General features: G+C 43.0%; 1 long non-coding RNA gene across 1 annotated transcript; it reads right to left on the bottom strand.

The window, feature by feature from the left end:
• Positions 1–6966: 6966 nt before the first annotated feature.
• LOC126284442 (uncharacterized) lies at positions 6967–19713 on the bottom strand. Its single transcript, XR_007551479.1, has 3 exons — positions 19632–19713; positions 15465–15609; positions 6967–7122 (listed from the first exon to the last, which is right to left on the bottom strand). It is a non-coding gene; the product is annotated as an uncharacterized LOC126284442 (long non-coding RNA).
• Positions 19714–21359: the final 1646 nt, after the last annotated feature.

The raw sequence follows: 21359 nt of genomic DNA, 5'->3' as shown, positions 1-21359 counted from the left end.
TATATAAAAACTCGGATGAAGGCCACACATCAACCAAATAACTAAAACTCAAACAGGGAAGTTTCTATGTAACAGACACGGAACGGCGCTCAGAAGTTTCCAAGGGTCGGCCTGCAATTGTAACACTAACGCCCGTTTAGGCGAGACAGGCAGCCTGACCAACAATCTCTAAATCGGAAGGCAACCCAACTGACAGACAGCTGACGAACCAACTTTCTACCTGATATTGGTCACCAGACCAAAAACACTACAACCAAAATGCCAGTGAGGCGATGAGACCAGTAACACTCGTCTTCAAATATTAGTTTGTTAATAAGCCAAGGCACAATAACTACTGATATACATGAACATCGCTATGGCTGTGGAACTACATACCATGTCGAACAGGATCAACACGGTAAGAATATACTCACTCGCTGCTCTGTCGCAGCCGACCAACTGGCTACTGCAGTACGCAGACAGCATTACAGCATTTAAAGCATTGCTCAGTCGAACTGACACAGGGTACACAGTGTTGCACGAAACACTGCCACAAGAAACTCGAACACTCGTATAACTAATCACAGATGAACAACCAAAACAAATCACCAGTGGACACACACATTAACCCGAAGGACGGTCGGTGGCGAAAGGCACGTCGTCAGACTAGACGACTGATCAACAACCAACCAAGATCGTTGGCACTCAAACCATGTGCGTCCACTGTCCATCGGGAACTGGGAGACACAGTGATACGGGCACACTGGCTTGGATCCAATCATGCAAAGTTAACTCTTGCCCATTGGCCACGACGTCTCTGCACAAGAAGGAACCGAGCCATGTCCATCAAGATGATCCAGTGATGAGACCCAGAAACGGTCAAAAGACCAATCACACGTCGCCTAAAGAGGCGAACAACTGAACGGCCGACCAACGGTCGATCCCACTGCCATCTCCATCCGTCAGACAGTTCATCCTGTGTCGCAAGAGGTCGGCGAGTAGTGGCTGTCGGAACCTCCCTAGTGTTCTGTACCCGACTGCTGCTACATCCCAACTGCACTTCTGCCACGTTTTGACTCAACGACTCCAGGTCCGATGTCCAACTGACTGCCAGACACAAGACGACCTGGAAATACTATCGGTCGCTCCAGATATGCCAAGACAGCGCACTTATTGATACGTGCTGCTGCTGCCGCTCACAGGTAAGTAAGGCAGTAAGTTAGTGACTCCAGTAAATGGAATAAGAAAACGAAGCAGCAGTACCGTAATAAAGATGAAAAACCATAAATGTCATGAACACGAGCCGCGCATGGCTCAAAGTAGTTAATGTGTTATGTTACTTAATGTGTTCTGTTACATAACACAATCTCTGTAAAAGCTCTCACGCCAAGTAAACGAATCCTTGACGGAACACGCTGCTCTTCTTTGGATCTTCTCTATCTCTTCTCTCAAGTGTACCTGGTACAGTACATTAGATCAAATCTCACACACTTTATGTAGCTGAAGTGCTCTTAGAAGCTTCTTCCAAATTCCACAGAAGAAAGTATATAGCTTCATTAGAAAAAAACAAAGTCGGGTGTAATTCCGCGACTATAAATGATAAAGACAACTTGTGAAGGTCAGGACATTCGTCACATTGTTCAGTACAATGTGGCGAAACTGCACCTCAATATGTTTATTCATATCTTATATTTTAGGTGGCCTATCTTAGCAATTTCATCCTGAATATGTGGTGGATTGTGACACAGATAGTCAATGATCAAGATTAAGGAAGTGCCAAGACGGTTGTACTCATTTTGAGAAGTAGAGCATTTCTATAGAAGTGATTCTTTATTGTTTCATTGTATTACCATAGACTTATAAAATACTTGATCACTTTTGAGCGAGTTGGCAATTATAGCTACAATTATGATGAATTACAGTATGCAGAAACAGAAAAGACACTCTTAAGACATTTTAGGAAGATTTCTGTGGAAAGCTACGAGTAGTCCAGAGTTACATTCCCTTGAAGTCAATGTACATGTTGTGGATTTCAACAATGGTACATCGTATAGTCGACACATAGAGCATTTCCTTGGGACAGAACCTAAACATTTTCATTTCATGCCTCCAAAGTCAGTAGGCACCAAGCAATTTTGACATAGGTGATGTGCACTGACTGCTATCGCAATGAATTATCATATGTATCTGAAAGTCGACGCTCTTAGCTAGTTTTGCTATATAGAGCATTTCTACTGAAGCTGAGGAATATTGTTTGTTATATTATTTTAAAACTACAACGGTTAAGTTTAGTTTAGACACAGAGCCTCTCCATAGTTGTAAGCTGCCTACGAGTAAACTATATGGATGTTCACACACACACACACACACACACACACACACACACACACACACACACATATATATATATATATATATATATATATATATATATATATATATATATACAAATACAAACACACAAGCACATTTTAAGATCAAAGCTGTTGATTAGTGCCTGAAATATCTACATACCTGATCTTTTGCAGCACATTGTGCCACTTTTCACCAGCAGCATACTTTTCTCTATTTAACTAATATCTGTGGGATTCAACAAAAGGCACATCACAAATGGAGATCTGGTAAAAGTGTTTGTCTGTTGAGAACAGTAACTAAATTTATTACATGTTTTCTAGCTATGACATAACACAATCTGCTTAGTTTCATAGTTTTAAAAATAACATTGTATATTTATTTGTTTTGTTTATATCTTCCACTAATCGGTTAACCACTCTCTTGAGCAAAACATTTTCTGATATTAAGTCATTTTAACTTGTCACCAACGAAAGAAGAAAAATTAAAAATGTGATTCTTCACTCTTTTATCTTGTAGCTATCATATCAAGTGGATGGAGATTGAGAAGCGTGGTAATAACAGCAAAAGCTATTGATTAAATGTGTGATAAGTTCTTAAACATTTTCGTTACATACATTGTCTTGAAGATAGAAACACATTGCTAATGTCACTGGATAGCGGAAGGTTCAAAGTTTTGGTTTGTAGGAACATGGCGACTACACTGCAGTAGAAATCATTTTGTGTGTTGGATTTTGCTCGAAGTCAATCCATTGTTCAAGTGCAGCATGCATTCCGCCCTCAAATCAACAAGAAGCCGCCTCTGCACAATCTATGCAACAGGACACATGTTGAACCGACGTGACTGAAATGCTAATCATCTCTGCAGAACATCATAGTTAAATCTACCTTCTTGTAGATTTTCCATGTTGTAGCACTCACTAATGGATGTAAACTGTGCGTTTTTTCTCTTTCTGTATTAGAAGTAACAACGCATAATATGCAGAATGGTAATTTAGATTTAAGCTACGGCGTGGAAAAATTCGTTGCGTGAATTACAAGAGGATCAGATCCAATGAAGAATGTATTCCCAGTGGGTGTGAGCAATTTGTTCTATTCGGGTATGGGAAGGATTTTGCGAGCTCTTTTGCCAATAGATAAAAATATACAGAAATATGAGATACTATAAATCATGGTAAATGAAACTGATGCTGTATTCTTATTCCCTCGTCTCTGTACATATTTTTAAGAAGCGCTGCGGCGCGGTGCAGTAAGCTGCCTGTAATCCCCTCGTATTCTCACACAGCTCTACAACTCAGTGTTTTTCTTTCTCGTTCTCCATTTTGGCACGCTTCTATCGTCATTTGTAGCGCGTCACGTATGGAAAACAGCGAAATGTTGTGGTGACTGTGCGACGGCGAGTGTCATAAATGGCTAGCTCTGTGCTGGCCTTCTGAACAACCACGTAAGGGGAAAGGAATTTACCAGTTGTTCTACAACTCGACATGGGTGAAAAAACGTATTCTCATACCTTCATACTAGTGTACCTGTAACAACGAAAGTGGCTGACAACCAATTCCGACAGTCAGCTCTCCTTGGAATTCTAAAACTACCAAGGATGAAATGCAGGGAGTGAAAGCTTATTTTATAGCTTGTATGAAAACGAGGCTGCAGTCATAAAAAGAGTCTATGGACAGGAAAAGAAGGCAGTCGTTGCGAATTGAGTAGATAGGCTCGGCTCGTATTCTCCTTGGTATTCAATCAGTACACCGAGAAAGCAGTAAAGGAAACTAACGGGATTTTGGAAAGGGAATTAAAGGTTAAGCAGAAAAAAATGAAAGCTCTGCCCACAGAGTCATCAAAAGACATGGAAAAAGATTACAAAATGAACTTCAAAGAAAGTAAACCAAAGGCAAATGAATATCGTGAAATAAATAAGGCGATACTGAGGATACTATATTAAGAAATTAGACATTAAAGATGGAATTTTTGTCGAACGTCGATTTTGATCCGATGACGATATATGCCATCTGCGACATGTTAGATGTATTGATAATGGTTACAACGTCGTCCAGATAGCGTAGTGACATAGCTACCAAAGCGATTTCTTTGCGTTGCCTTTAGTGTTGAATGCTCATAGACAGAAGGATCAGTGTGCTGCAAATGTGAAGCAAGTAGACCATCATGCCACCTGGAGGATTGCAGATGTACTGATAATGGTTTCAACGTGGTATGATAACGAATAGCCCAGTGGCATAGTTACCAGAGTGCCATCTGTGTCCTCCCTTTAATAGGGAACGTTCAGTGTGGATTGCATTGTTAGGGGGAAGAGACCAAACAGCGAGGTCATCGGTCTCATCGGATTAGGGAAGGATGGGGGAGGAAGTCGGCCATGCCCTTTAGAAGGAACCATCCCCGCATTTGCCTGGAGCGATTTAGGGAAATCACGGAAAACCTAAATCAGGATGGCCGGGCGCGGGATTGAACCGCCGTCCTCCCGAACACGTGTCCAGTGTGCTACCACTGCGCCACCTCGCTCGGTAACGCTCAGTGTGATGTAAATGCGATGCAACCAGGCAACCATGCCATGGGTATGAGCCGGCCGGAGTGGTGGTGCGGTTCTAGGCTCTACAGTCTGGAACCAGCGACCGATATGGTCGCAGGTTCGAATCCTGCCTCGGGCATGGATGTGTGTGATGTCCTTAGGTTAGTTAGGTTTAATTGGTTCTAAGGTCAGGACGACTGATGACCTCAGAAGTTAAGTCACATAGTGCTCAGAGTCATTTGAACCATTTGAACCATGGGGTGCACTCGTGCTTCCTACAGCCAACTGATTGAGTTTGAAGGGCATCAGAATGTCTCCTTCCGAGTGGCGAGATGCGTCCCTTCGAAGAACTGCCACAGCAGGTCGACGTACTACGACATTCGTCTGATGATGGTGCTGTCAATGGCCACGTAAACATTCTCACACTCGTAGATGGGGTTCTGGACGCCCACGCAGCACAGACGGCCGCCAGGATCGTCATATTGCAAGGGCAGCAGTGGCAGATCGCACAGCTACTACAGCACACCAGTACAGCTCCTACAGCACAGACGTGTCCGCCCCCGGTACTGAGTGGTCAGCGCGACAGGGTGTTGTCCTAATCATCATCATTTCATCGCCATCGACGCCCAAGTCGTCGAAGTAGCGTCAAATCGAAATAATTGCACCCAGTGAACGGTCTACCCGACGGGAGGCCCTAGTCACGCGGCATTTACATTTACAAAAATGGTTCAAATGGCTCTGAGCACTATGGGACTTAACTTCTGAGATCATCAGTCCCTTAGAACTTAGAACTCCTTAAACCTGACTAACCTAAGGACATCACACACACCCAAGCCCGAGGCTGTTCCATCCTTACATTTACAGCACAGACGTGTCAACACGAACTGTTGCGACCCCGTTATTAGCAATGGGACTACGGGCACGCACACCGCTAGCCCGTCTTCCACTCCCGCCACAACATCGACGTGCACGGCTCAACTGGTGAATTCAGAGAATGGAGTGGCGCTCCGTGGTCTTCAGCGATGAAAACAGATTCTTCCTGTGTGCAAGTGGTAGTCGTCTGCGCGTACGACGTAGACCTGGTGACAGCTATCTAGTAGGGTGTATTCGTCCAAGACACACTGACCCCAATCCTGGCCTCATGAGCTGGGGTGCAACTATAACTCTCGTTCAGTTTCGTTAATTCTGGAGCGGACACTAAACAGAGGTCGGTACGAGTAGAATGTTGTCAGACCCATTCTTTTTGCTGTTCTTCCTACAGAAAGGTGATATGTTGTTCCGATAGGATAGTGCTCACTCACACACTGCTGTGAAACTCAAGGTGCTTTGCAAGACGTGCAGCAGTTTCCCTGGCCAGCAAGATCTCTGGACTTGCCTCCAGTAGAGCACGTGAGGGATTTGACGGGACTAGAAGTTACTCGTATTACTCGTCAACCAACAACTGGCACCAAACTACGTGAATAGATCGAGCAGGCGTTGTATAATACTGTATATCCCAGGACAGCATTCTCCATCTGTACGATCTACTAGATGCAAGAGTCAGCGCCGGAGTTGCCGTCCATGGAGGCTACACCACGTACTAATATACATGTTTCAGCATGGGTCGATAACTGGTGCCTCAGAACCACTTGTACTATTGATCTGTAAATGTAATCGTTTCATGTTACTCCGTTTGCACTGTTGCAACAATAAATATCGAGTGAATTGGAAACCATTACAAGGATGTACTAATGTTTTTCCTGGCAGTGTATTTATCATGTGAAATTGACTTATTTTGGAGGAACTATGTTCCCCTATAGCTACGGTGACTAGGCAAGCCTACCGCAGACTTTAGAAAAATAACCACTTTCGTCATTACTGTCACAATATCGTTGTATCCATTACATAAGGCTACTTAGTGTCATGAGCACCACGGCTGCTTGTAGCTGAAGTCTGTTTGCTCTGTAAAACAGGACAGAAATTCTTTGGTCATTAGATCATAGGAAGTATTACCTGAAAATTCTACGAAATTTATACAAGGTGTAAAACAGGAGTAATGGTTCACCAAAGTGTTGAATGACAGTAACCTGTAACTAAAGGCCACACTACAAGGAAACAGAAATGGAAACATGTACATTTGAACCTTTTTATTATTCAGTATTTTAATACACAATATTTGCTTTTGTGAAACTCCCTAGTGCAATTGACTGAGCAGAGGTCTGTGTCTTCTTTCACTTGAATACGTAAATGTCGTCTTCAACCCCAGAAGGGATACCCCAGTCCATATCCTTGAAAGAGAAACAGAATTAATTGAATAATTAATAAACTGAATGATAACAGTAGTTATTATAATGACGAAAACTACAGATAAAATAAGGTACAATTCGGAGTATAATAATTAAGTGGTCATTTGAGCCAACACTGCGCAATTGTTGTTACCTCCGTATTATTAAAAATAATAGCAAAACTTTTAAAAAATTATGACTGCATTTTATTATGGTTTAACTTAGGTTACGTGGCACCCATTTAGTTGCTGTAAACACTGACAAGGTTAATATACAAAAGAATCGAAAGAGAAGTTGAGAATCAATTCGATGGCGATCATTTGGCTTTAGGAATAATAAAGGCACCAGAGAGGCAGTTCTGGCATTAAGAGTGATAGCAAGACTTAAGAAAAATCGAGACACGTTCGTGGGCTTCGTCTACCTAGAAAAAGCGTCCATTAACAACGAGGGGAAAAATAAGAATGGAAAAATAAGCACTAGGTGCTCGGATTAGGAAAGGTATGAGACTGGGATGTAGTCTCTTTCCCCTTCTGTTCAATTTATCCATCGAAGAAGCAATGACGGAAATAAAAGTAGGTTCAAAAGTGGGATTAAAATTCAGACTGAAAGGATACCAGTGATAAGATTCGCTGATGACATTGCTGTAGCCAGTGAATTGTTGGATCAGCTGAATGGAATGAAAAGTCTTATGAGTACGCAGTATATATTGAGAGTAAACCGAGGAAAGACGAAAGTAATGAAAAGCATCAGAAATGAGAACAGCGAGAAACTTAACATCAGAATTGGGGAACAAGAAGAAGACGAAATTAAGGGCTTCTGAGACCTAGGCAGCGAAATAATCCATGATGGAAGGCGCAAGGAGGATATAAAAAGCAGACTAGCAGTGCAGAAAGGGTGTTCTGGCCAAAAGAAATCTACTGGTATCAAATATATGCCTTAGCCTGAGGAAGCATTTCCTGAGAAAGTACCTTTGGAGCATTGTATTGCAGTGAAACATTCACTGTGGGAAAACCGAAACAGAAGATTATCGAAGCATTTGAGATGTCCTGCTGCAGCGTAGTATTGAACATAAGCTGGAATTATAAGGAATAAGAAGGTTCTCCGCAGAATAGGCGAGGAGAGCTTCACGTGGAAAACATTGACAATAAGATGATATATTATAGTACACATGTGTTAAGACAACAGGGAATAACTTCCATGTCACTTGGCAGAGTTGTAAAGGGTAATCATTGCTGTGGAAAAATTTATGGCATTACATATTTCGTCACTGACGAGTCGCTGCTGGAAGGATTGGCGTTTTGTACAGGACGTCTGGTGATCATAAGTCCTGTTCCACTCCCTCTCATGCCGGTACTGTTCAAATTTATTTCAAGCCAACTGCCTTGTCACAATGGTACAACGGTTCCCGTCAGATCACCGAAGTTAAGGGCTGCCGGACTTTGCTAGCACTTGGATGGGCGACCGTCCGGTTTGGCGAGCGCTGTTGGGAAGCGGGCTGCACTCAGCCCTTGTGAGGCACGTTGAGGAGCTACTTCATTGAGAAGTAGTGGCTCTGGTCACGAAAACTGACAATGGACAGAGGTCTATTGACGCACATCCTCAGCCTATAGCCGTCACTGGATGCGGATATCCGCATCCAGTGACAGCTATAGGCTGAGGGTGACATGGTGGTTGGCCAGTACCGTTGGGTCTTCAGAGGACTATTCCGACGGAAAGAGAGAGGGAAATTTCTTTCAGCCTGAGGGTTATACCAGCTATCTCCTTGCTACGCATCGCAGAGGTAGGGTCTGTTGGGGACTTAAAGAGCTACGAACGCTGGAAGCGAAAAATGTTTCAAATTAAAAACAGCAGCATGTTACTTTTACAAGTTCTATACGCTTCTCTGTAACAGTAACTAGTATTTCGATAGGTCTGATGTCGTCCTGCACACGATTGTGACTTTTACCGTTCTTTATATCCAGTATCCTCGATACACAATTTTGGATATTCTTGTATTTTGACGAAAGAAAAGTTAATATTTTTATGCCTTCCTATTCCCCATCTTCAACTCACGTGTACTTACCAAACTCAAATTTATATGCTATCGATCTCAGAGGTAAAGGTCTCCATAATCACGCCCCTACATAGTAATACACAATCGTTACACGTAATTAGCACAAAGATAACAGGAGATAAAGAAGGGGATGAAAACCATGGACTAGTTTCTCCGTCAATTATTATTCAGCTGACATCCCTACCGTCCTCCATCACCCTGAAAACTCAAGATGATCCCTGGATGGTGTATCAGGTATTACAACGGTCTCATCCCAATTGTAGTAGGCACCGTCCGTAGATTTACTTACACATTTACGTTCTCTACTACACATTCATTTCGTTCTTAACACCAAATTTCTAGTGGTTCCAGTTTCTTTTTTAACATTTGAGCTCTTTTGAAGCTTAAAAGTTTCTTCACCTGCGTCAGTCTACAGGGCGTTTCAAAATTTCTGTGGCCGAGCTGTTCTAGGCGCTACAGTCTGGAACCGCGCGACCGCTACGGTCGCAGGTTCGAATCCTGCCTCGGGAATGGATGTGTGTGATGCCCTTAGGTTAGTTAGGTTTAAGTAGTTCAAAGTTCTAGGGGACTGATGACCATTGAAGTCTCATAGTGCTCAGGGCCATTTGTACCATTTGCCATCTAAATTTCTGTTATATGCTTCTAGAGGTTCTAGAGGAGACTTAGTAGAGAAAGTTTTCCTAAGAAACTCATGTTCGTAAGTGTAAAATGAGTGTGAAGATCGAAATACTTTCAGGTCTCCCGCTTCACAGTACGCACACAATGAAAATGGTGCCGCCGTCAGACCCTATAGCAGTTACAAAGCCACATACCGCTTTCGTCGGACTACAACCGCTGCTGGGAACTAGTACATTCGTAACAAGTAGTGTTGACTGTGGTGCTCCATGGACACGCCACTCTCTCGACTTTGAAGAGGACACCATTCGCCACACAGAGAACCTGATGACGAGTACTCGAAACAGTGGTCCGTAGCTCGTGGTCTCGCGGTCGCGTTCTCGCTTCCCCTTGCACGGCGTCCCGGGTTCGATTCTCGGCGGGGTCAGGGATTTTCACATGCCTCGAAATGACTGGGTGTTTGTGTTGTCCTCATCATTTCATTATCATTCAGGAAAGTGGCGAGATTGGACTAAGAAAAGGTTGGGAATTCGTATGGGCACTGATAACCCCGCAGTTGAGCGCGCCACAAACCAAACATCATCATCATCTTCATCATGCCAATGCTGTCGTCTCCCACAGAGGACACAGGTCAGAGCTCCCCTGTGTGAGTACCGTGAAGCAGGAGAGTTAAGATCTTCAAACTTATTTTACTTCCAGACTGTGCATTTACGGACATTGGTTCTTTATCTAAACCTTACATATTAAGCTTTTTCAAAACTGTATCAACTAAGTCCTCTCTGCAGCCCTCAGAACCCTTTAATAGGAACTGGACGCATCATATATTTCGCTTATTTCCTCTGCTACTGTTCTTGTTTCAACCACAGTATGTAGTCTTGCTTTCTAAATAAGAGAAAGTGCTCGCTCGTTCAACTGTAGTCTCGTTCTTAATTCTGACTTTATATGGGGTGTCCCAGAAATGTTGTAACAAACTTAGAGAGGTTGTAGAGAGTGCCTTGAGGAATATACCGAGGGTGTCCGGAAACACTATCCACTGGCGTTACAGAGCGTCGAAGTTACAGTAGCCGGCCCCTCTGACTAGACCACCCCTTCGGCAGCAAACGTGACTTAGTAGGCCTAGTTGCAGTGTAGGCGGAACCTCTCGCAATATTGTTTGTTATTCAGTGACTGCCTGTCACGATAGCCAGAGGAGATGATGGAGCTAGCATCTGCGTAGAAATGCTTTGTCACATGTGAATGCGATGCTCCATTCCCTCGGTGCATGTCGATTTTTGACACGGGTTTCCATCTGCAGTTAATTTTTCTTCTGGTCTGAAATCCCCAGCATTTTTCGGTTTGCAGGAGAAAAATAAACTTTGAAGGGAAACCTGTTTCCAAAACAGATATCCACTAAGGCAACAGCCGATCACTTTCTACGCAACAAATGGCTCCATTTTCTCCACTGGTGATCGTTGCAATCAGTCGAGATCATTGAATAACAAACAACATTGCGAGATGTTCCACCTACGGCCTGTCAGCGTACGAAGTCGCATTTGCTGTCGAATGGATGGCTCAGTAGCAGAAGCCAGCTCCTATAACTTAGATGCTCTGTACCGTCATTGAATGACGTTTCCGGACACAGATGCTTATCGTAGATTTGTTCCTCAACGCTTCCTCTACACCCCTCGAAGTTTGTCACAGCATTTATGGGACACCCTGCACATTTCACTTTCATGTCTCTCATATTTCTTTCATTGAAGCTTTGTCTATACTAAAGTTATATTCTGTGTGGTCTGTGATATCAGTTCAGTTGAACTAGTCTTCTGTCATGCTAAGTTTCGGCCAGAATATTTACTTCATCTGTGAACTTTAGCTCTGGTTTCGGTCTGACGTGCTCTTCTACTGCTCTTAGAAATCCTGCAAAATGTCTTAGATGTACAAGTTGACTTCCTTGTTCTGCCAGAGCGACGACTGGATTTTATTGCTCCTCTGAGGTGCTCATTTCATTACTAACACTGGTAATTTATTCCCTCCCTCCCTCCCTCCCTCCCTCTCTCTCTCTCTCTCTCTCTCTCTACATGACGATAGTATCTGTTCCCGAAAGAACAGTTACCGTAGATGACCATGCAGCTTTGCTAGAAATGAAATGATAATTAAATGGACACCCTAGCTGCAAACAGGCGTTGATGTACTTCATTAGCGACATGTTGAAAATGTGTGCCCCGACCGGGACTCGAACCCGGGATCTCCTGCTGAAGTACATCAACGCCTGTCTGCAGCTAGGGTGTCCATTTAATTATCATTTCTCTTTCTCTCTCTCTGAGGAGTCAAAAAGTTATCACCACTGTCCTTCGCGAGACAGAATGCCGCTTGATGGTGTTGCAGACACTTGAAGCGGTAAAAAAAAGTGTGGAATCGGAGCAGACAGATGGGGAATGACTCTAGCGACGATATAGCCCTCAAATGGAGTTATTCACTAACATAAGCGACTCTGACAAAGGGAGTAGTGTTATGGCTAGCGTCTGGGAAATGGTGAAGCATGTCGGCTGTTCGCGTGTTGCTGTTACGGGAAGTAGTTGAAGGACCGCGAAACTATGAATAGGTGCAAGGTGTTGGATGTCCACGCCTCATCACATAATGTGGAGAATGGAGGTCTGGCGGTGATCTGTAGCAGCTATGACTGCTGGAGCAGTCACAAGTGTTTCAGAGCATCCAGTCAGCACACATCGCTGAACATGAAGCTGAGCAGTAGACAATGCATACCTGTTCCCATGTTGGCCCAAAAACATCGTCAGTTGTTACTGCAGTGGAAACAGTGTAACTGAGACGGGATCGTTAGAAACATCACACCTGGTCGAATGAATCACGTTTCTTGCTACACGAAGTCGATAGTCATGTCCGGACACACCATCGAGCGAACAGTTGCTCGAAAAATACACCGCGCCAGAGAACAGGCCGGTGGGGGCAGTATAGTGTTACGAAGGACATTCACAAAGATTATCATGGGACCTGTGTCAGTATCGAAGGCACCGTAACAGCTGCGGACCATCTGTGTCCATTCACGCTTGCTGTTTTTCCCCAAGGTGATGTACGGAATGATTATAATTAAACTTTCAAACCGCTGCAGAAAGGTGAAAAATTTATCGCAGAAGAAAAATAAATAATTACAAAGCCCGCATCTCGTGGTCGTGCGGTAGCGTTCTCGCTTCCCACCCCCGGGTTCCCGGGTTCGATTCCTGGCGGGGTCAGGGATTTTCTCTGCCTCGTGATGGCTGGGTGTCGTGTGATGTCCTTAGGTTAGTTAGGTTTAAGTAGTTCTAAGTTCTAGGGGACTGATGACCATAGATGTTAAGTCCGATAGTGCACAGAGCCATTTAGCAAAATAATTACAAAATGTAGCAACAGATAGCGTTGTAAGTCTCATAATTTAATAGTGGTTGCCTACAAATCACAAACGAATCATACAACAATGTCTAAATATGTATCTTTGACGTTAATCAAACTGTATTGCTCCGTGTGCAGGGGTGTACAGGTGTGATACTGTCAGTTACGTAAGTCCACACACAACGGCATGATCATATCACATCGCATGAAAAAAAAACGGTTTTTAATTGTCCTGGGCTAAAAACCGCATAAAAATCATCAATCAGATCGGATTTAAATTGTCATGGGGCCAAAAATCGCACACGTAGCATCAGTCACAAGGGCTTTCAATCGTCCTGAGTCCAAAAACAGCGTAAAAAGCTTGAATCAGAATCAAATCAGATTATTAATTTCCGTGTGACTCGCTCAAAACATGTTCAGTATGCTGTCCACCGTTTCCTGCAACAAGTTGAAATCAAGAAACAGCATGTTCCATAACTAATCGAAGTGTTTCCGGGGTAATGTTGAGAACGTGTTGCGCAATGCGTGCCTTCAATGCAGCTAAGTTAGCAATCGGAACACTGAACACAACAACTTTCAGATAGCCCCACAGCCAGGAGTCACACGGATTAAAATCAGGTGATCGGGACGGACAGGTTGTAGGGAAACAGCGGCTGATAATTGTAGCATTTCCGAAATTACGCTTCATCAGCTGATTAACTGGATTTTCAATGTGCGGTGGTCCGCCATCTCGCAAAAAAATGATCCCATCCACACAGTCACGTTGTCGGAAACCTGGAATGACGTGGTTGCGCAAAAGACACTCATAGCGCTTACCGGTGACGGTACAAGTAACAGGATCGGAATCACCTGTCTCTTCGAAAAAATATGGCCCTATGATAAATGATGCCGTAAACCCGCACCACACAGTGTCATTTTCAGGATGAAGTGGTACTGGTTGATTTGCGTGTGGATTTTCCGTTGCCCATATTCGACAATTTTGTGTATTGACATATCCTGTCAGACTGAAGTGGGCTTCGTCTGTCCACAAAATCTTTCACGGCCAATCATTGTCCACGTCTATGCGAGCAAGAAATTCTAAAGCAAAGGTCACTCTCGCTGGCAGGTTAACAGCAAGCAACTCGTGTACATGGGTAATTTTCAATGGATAGCAAAGAAGGGTGTTTCGTGGGATTTCACGCATGGTGCTTACGGGTATGTTCGGCCAATTCTCCGTGCACTACACGTTTGCACGCCACCACTCGTCTCCTCTTGCATTCCTATGGCCACAGTTTCCACTGTCGTCCAATCAGTTCGTTTCCTCCCTCTACCAGGTTGCACACAAAAAGAACCCGCGTTTTCGAATTCCCGAATCATTTTCTCCAGACCCAAGGCAGTCTTCGGACCTACGCCGTTTTCTAAACCCTCCAGTCTCCGGAACTTCTGAAGAGCGGCATGTGCACAGTCATCATTCTTGTAATACAGCTTTACAAGCAGAGCGCGATCCTCCATTGAGATAGTCATGGCGAACATCGCAGACGCAAAAGGAGGAAAAGCCGTGTATCCGGCGTGTTTATGCCAATTTCAATGGATCGCGCGCATGACAGGTGCTGTCACTTACTACTGTGACACATAGTGCCATCTATCGGTCAATTTTCACACAAATTTTGTTCTTCTGCCATACGTTTCCCCCTTCTCCAATAATATTCCGTTGCAATTTGACGTCGTTCTGACAAGTGGTGCTATTTCTACAGTGTTTTGATAGTTTAATTATAATCACCCTGTATATCCAGAACGATAATGGCCCATGTCAAAAGGCCAAAATCGTGTCACAGTTATTCGAGGAGCATGTCGTAGTGACCTCACGTTGATGTTTTGACAATCACATTTTCTTGATTTGAACCCAATGAAATACATCTGGGTCGATGTCGGGCGCCAGCTCTGCGTTCAAAAACTACGAGCCCATAATTTGCGGCCATTGCGTGACTTGTGCGCAAATATCTAATGCCGCATACTTCCAGTAACATATCAATGACATGTCGAATCACTGATGTTTCGCGTTTCAAAGGTTGACCAACTTGCTGTTAAGCAGAGGGTCATATTTTGGCTCATCGGCGTATAACACCTGTGAAACTTCTCTGACTGATTAACTGAACCTGTCGATCCTTTCAGTCATGCTCCATACAGAGTCACTGATTATTCTCCACTACATTTTGAGACAGAAAAGATGTCCCTGATGTTGACCCATTCTTTCCGCGTTCAAGCATTATCAAGTGTTTTCTGGAGAGCCATGTGGTTGTAGAGGGTATTTTTATGTGGAGTGTGGATTAGTTACCGGGCCAGCCCCAGGGCCTCCATCCGAAGCCAAAGGCGAAGCTCTCTGCAGGGGTCAGCGACTCCCTACTGGTGCCAGGAGCTCCGACAGCGGTGGGCAAAGCGGACGCACAGGACACCACCGCCACCACCAACAGCACCAGCGTCTGCAACACCACAGGAGTCTCTCACTGATGGAACACAGCGCACTGTATTACAGGCCGAGTTCTTAGCACAATCAAATGTAACAATGGCTGTTTAAAGGAAATATGGCAGAAACACAAATTGGTGCAGTATTCGTATGTTAATTAAGTGCTGCTTACTTGCGAGAACTGGGCGAGGAAATGTCAAAATTATTTTGCTTTACTGTACTGTGTTTGTCCTAATGCCTAGTTCTCCACGAGGAGTATCGTAATACCACTGCTGGGTAGAAGTTCGAGTTAAATGTAGTGATTGGCAGGGAGACCACATTCTCCGTCTTCAGCTGAAACACTGTCCTCTTGTTTAAAAAGTGTAGGTGCAGTGTGGTTATAATTAAACGTTCGGTACTTGAGCCAGCGATGGCGGAAAACTCTTTACCATATGGGTACCAAACTTTAAAGGTATAATGTTTAGACTGTGCGCTGCAGGATTTGCGTTGTTCGTAGTTTTAGTGTCATAACATTAGGCGCCGGCTCAGGTACGGCCCTTGGACCACAAGTAGCAAGGGTATGGGGCGTGGAAGGTAATCGTTACTGTGGTGTGTTTCGTCAACACGTGATTCCTACTCTGAGGGAAAGAGGTGCTTTGGCCTCAACTGTTTTGATGCAGAATGGATCTCCAGCTCACATCACTCGTTAGACATTCGGTTATTCCGTAACACATTTGGAGAAAACCGAATCAGCCGGCCGTGGTGGCCGAGCGGTTCTAGGCACTACAGTCTGGAACCACGCGACCACTACGGTCGCGGGTTCGAATCCTGCCTCGGGCATGGATGTGTGTGATGTCCTTAGGTTAGTTAGGTTTAAGTAGATCTAAGTTCTCGGGGACTGATGACCTTAGAAGTTAAGTCCCATAGTGCTCAGAGCCATTTGAACCATTTTGAAAATCGAACAGTGTGGCCATCAACATCACCAAATTTGAGCACCTGCGATTTCTGGCTGTAGCATTACCTGAAGGACAGGATTTAACAACGGGACACTAACGCACGTTGGAGGTAGAAGCTGAGCGTAGCGAGGGAGGTGGCCAACATCTCAGTTGAAACGTTTAGGATAGCAGTATAACAATCTCTAGTGCTGTTTCATGCTGTCGTGGATGAAGGTGATTGTCACAGTGAGCAACTTTTGTAACCTGGTACGTAAAAATGGTACGCAATTCGCAAATGTTATCATCTTACGTGCAGATTAAAATGTATTTCGTCCAACGGTTTATTCGCTATTTTTCTTCCGCATGTCCTCACAAATGTTTCGAAAAAGTTTGTGTTCTCTCAAGTAGTTAAAGTTTAATTAAGGGTATCAGCATAATTGGGAAAGTTTGTTTCTTTCACATAGAAAGGTACTTTACATCGCAAAATGTGATCGTTTCGATGAGTGAGAAGAATAGTTTTCAGATTCCCGTCCGGTCAGCCTTAAGTTTACTATTGTTTCTGTACAACAGTTAAGGGAATTTGTAGGGTTGTTCTATTACAAAAATGACAACCGATTTACCTCGCTATCCTTTTTCTCTCTGAGCTTGTGCATCGCCTCTAATGATGTAACTTGATGTAACTGCTGACGCGAAGTTAACTGCAGCTGTTTAACCAATGGTTGCGTTCCGTACCGACCACTGCTTAATGGGGGTAGGACGTCAAACGGGTCGACTTGGAGCAGGAGGGGCACCGCATGACATTTTAATTTTCACTGTCTACGATTTTACAAATAAATTCACAAGACTTTGTCAGTATGACCAGGAAGGATTCAGGTTTCACATTCATAGCAGTGAAAGTTCAAAAACAGAAGAAAATAAATTTCTTTTACATGGGAAATTTCATCATTTCTTCACTTATTATAGGGTGCATTTGTACCTATAGGGACACTTTTCTTCATAAGAAAGAGAGATTCTTTGACGACTTTTGCACAGCATACAAACCGTAATTACAGGTGTATGAAACTTAGGAACTGTTTCAAATCTATTAAAAACTTTGGTAAAAATTGAGATAGTTAACTATAAAATTTGAGTTTTTCTAAACATAAAGTTTAAAATGTAACAGCTCATTCATTTTTTCATAAGTTTAATAAATTCTAGAGTTTCATACACAGCTAAGTATGCTTTGTATTCTGTGCAAAATTCATCGAAGAATCTCTCCTACTTATGAAGAAAAGTGTACCTATAACAACAAATGCAACCAATAGTAAGTGAAAAAATGAAGAAATTCTACGTATAAATAATTATGTTGTTATGTTTTTGAACTTCCGCCGCTATGAGTGTAAATCCTGAGTCCTTCCTGGTCATGGTGACAAAGTTTTATGAATTTATTTGCAAAAGTATAGACAGTGAATATTAAAATGTCCTGTGGTGCCTCTCCTGCTCCAAGTCGGCCCGTTTGACGTTCTACCCCACCGCCACACGCTCAATATATTGTGCGGATGTGCGAGAGCAAGAGAAGCACAATAATTCTGCATAACGTTTATGATTCGGAAGTGTCAGCTAGAACTCTACTTTCATGCAAACATATTGGCGCTCAGCGATGTGGGACGCGCATCTGTTGCGATTGAGTTGCTTCCCTCGCAAAACACTAGCATAAATTTTTCAGAACAATGAAATAAGTCTGACAAGCATCCAGTCAACATTTCAGTGGATCAGGGACTTGTTGACCGCAGCATAGATTCAAATACCACAACAACAGTTAACTACAAATTAAACAACTGAACTGTGTATTGTATCGTGTACGTACGTTGTTTTCTAGGTTGCAAATGAAATAAAACAATTGTTTAGCGATTACTGATTTAAAACTTACATGATCTTATGTCCATGCTGCCACAGCTGTTGTAAGAAAAGTTAACATATTCGCTCACTAAAAGTTATTTGTCATTTATGAGACGTGCTAGAATTAACGTAAACCTTTCTTCTTACTGTCATGACACAGTGATCTTCAGTTTCCTTTGGTATTGTGGACGACAAGATATCTGGCGTTTCCTGATCCATCAGGAATTTCATTTCTCAGAGTATTGTGTGGTACTTCATATCATTCAACACGTTTCCCTATCTTTTGTCATTTTGTCATTTACTTTTTTCAGTTTCTTGCGGAACTTCCTTGGGAGTGTATTGCTCTCGGTCTCATCCGAAAGTGCCGTGCACTGCGCATTACTGCTCTTACACGATACTAACATGGTATAAATGCAGGGTGTAAATGCAGATAATTCTATTGATGACTGAGGACAGTGCACTGAACAAAGTTACATCAGTACTTACTTCATTTGCGGACTAATAATTGTAGCTATTTCGAGTATTATGTCTCTATGTTTTTAGGTTGATTAGTGCCTCCAAGTATGCATGCCACAAGCAAGGCATTAATGTTTATTTTCGCCTGGGCAGCGCACCTGTGTTGAAGTGTGCGCAAGTGGACGCAAAACGGGTGATCTAAACTGATAGGCATACTCCACTTCGCGTCACAGCTACGATCATGCAGAAAACATCATCTATTCTAGTAAATTACGTGGCACGTTTGTGGGAAGAGCGTTCCGAACTGCAGTATTATTTCAGTGTAGCGGGAACTTCAATAATACTGCACAATATTACTGCGCAATATTATTGACCGCGTAGGGATCGCTTAAAATTGCTCTGAAACATGTTGAAAACTCCACCAAATACCTCACGGTGCCTTAAGGAACGCAGATGTAGAAAGTAGACACTTTCAAACAGATCCTTCGATGTCACAAAACTTGATCGTCACTCACCATGGAAGAGATTAAATCAAACTGTAACTTCACTGGGAGAAATAGGTACAATGTTACAGCTAGCAAAGTTTCCATGAAGACACCATAGAACAGAATGTTGTAGAACAGAATATTGTAGAAATCGTAAAGTTAGATTTAACGCAATTTATTTCCTACAGACAACAAAGAAGTAACAAAATGAAACGCAAGACGTGCCAGCGAACCAAAGGAGTCCCGAAGTGGACTAGTCCGTCAGTTGTAGACGTAACTAAGAGCGAAGTATTATTCTTGCTTACCTTGAGCGCGGCTCCTCCCATGTTGACTTCGCCCGTGAGTGTGACGATAGGACCCTGCCTGCTGTTCGCAGCGCGCACCTTATATAGGGGAGGAGACACTAATTAGTTAGCACAGTCATTGCTAACACCTGTCCTTCATAGCTTTCATATACGGCGTCATCCGTCTCGTGTCACCAAACATCGAGAAACTTCCCAGATTGCGTTAACTGTACAGATAGCGTTAAAAGCTCAAGATGCTCGTTTCGAAAGAATAGCAGGTTAGTGTTGATCGCAAAATTTTAGATAGGTGACTATATGAGTCACGAGTGACACGTGCTGATAACGTCCAGGACGAACTCACTGTACTTCACGCATAAATAACATAGGGAAAAATCTGTATTTGCTTTAACAAAAGAAAATACTTTATAGCAAAATAAACACTGTGGTGGACTGAGATTAATTGAAATTGCTCGCGTGACCGATGCTATCAACCCGGTGACCGCCCTTTTCTGTCAGTGTACAAGCAAGTAAGTAGATCAGCGTGTCTCACGATTGACACTATGCTTTGTGTCTGTGATCTTCTGCTAGCTCATTTTACAATACCAGGCTCCATATAGATTTTTCCACACTCTGGGCAGGTGTTTCATGGAGCAATCCGTCGTTTACTGGAAGAAAAAAATGGTTCAAATGGCTCTGAGCACTATGGGACTTAACTTCTGAGGTTATATGTCGCCTAGAACTTAGAACTACTTAAACCTAACTAACCTAAGGACATCACACACATCCATGCCCGAGGCAGGATTCGAACCTGCGACCGTAGCGGTGGCACGGTTCCAGACTGTAGCGCCTAGAACCACTCGGCCACTCCGGCCGGCGTTTACTGGAAGATTTCATTCAGTAATTCAGTCAGTGTCGTCTCTCACGTAGTGTATTCTTCTTGTGTCGTAAGAGAGCTATTATAGGGATGTAATGGAAGGCTGGAGCTTACGTAATTATGCCGTTAGTCTAAGTCTAGCGTCCTCGTTCGATTCCTATCACTGTAGCGAATATTTCATTCAAAATCTCTGGCTAAATGTTAATTATCTTTGGCTCGTATTAATTTCCTTACTTAGCTGAAATAATAATCCAACTTAAGGTCTGTGGCGATCAATCTACGCAGGTGCTTCCGTATACAAAAACGGGGTACTTCCGAAGACGTCGACGAGTTTAGAGAGTAATTCAACGTACAAAGTTCAACACAAAAACATACATCCGGAGAAATGCTCCTATCAGAGGACAAAAAGGGAAATATGTTTCTCTTTAAAAGAATTTGATAGAAAAGTATCCATATTTCGATTTCTCACCAAAAATTTAGTCACGCGGTCGTATTCACGCATGCCAATTTTTGTTGTTGAAGAAAGCGGAATGAGGATTGAGGCAGCTGGTTCTCTAATTTTATGTCAGAGCCTTTTAAAGAGAAAGAAATTCCCCTTTTTTGTGCTCCGACAGCAACATTTCTCTGCTGCTTTCCATCTTTTCGCTGCTACAGCAGGGTGTGCTGCTTATGTAAAACTAATTCTGTAGCTCAGTGAAATTCTGACGGGTTATTTATGTACTTCGACACATTTGTATACTTTGACAGACATAAACAACAAATAAGTACGCATAATACAAGGTTAAAACGATATCATTTGCTTTTCATTTTTTCTGATATTTTGCTCATCGATTGCAATTCATCTAAAACGTCCTGCTTATGATTTTTATCTTAAA

The sequence above is a fragment of the Schistocerca gregaria genome, chromosome 8 (assembly GCF_023897955.1).
Source record: "Schistocerca gregaria isolate iqSchGreg1 chromosome 8, iqSchGreg1.2, whole genome shotgun sequence".
NCBI lineage: Eukaryota > Metazoa > Arthropoda > Insecta > Orthoptera > Acrididae > Schistocerca > Schistocerca gregaria.
Note: the sequence above shows the minus strand (reverse complement) of the source record. Positions and strands in the feature narration are given on the sequence as shown.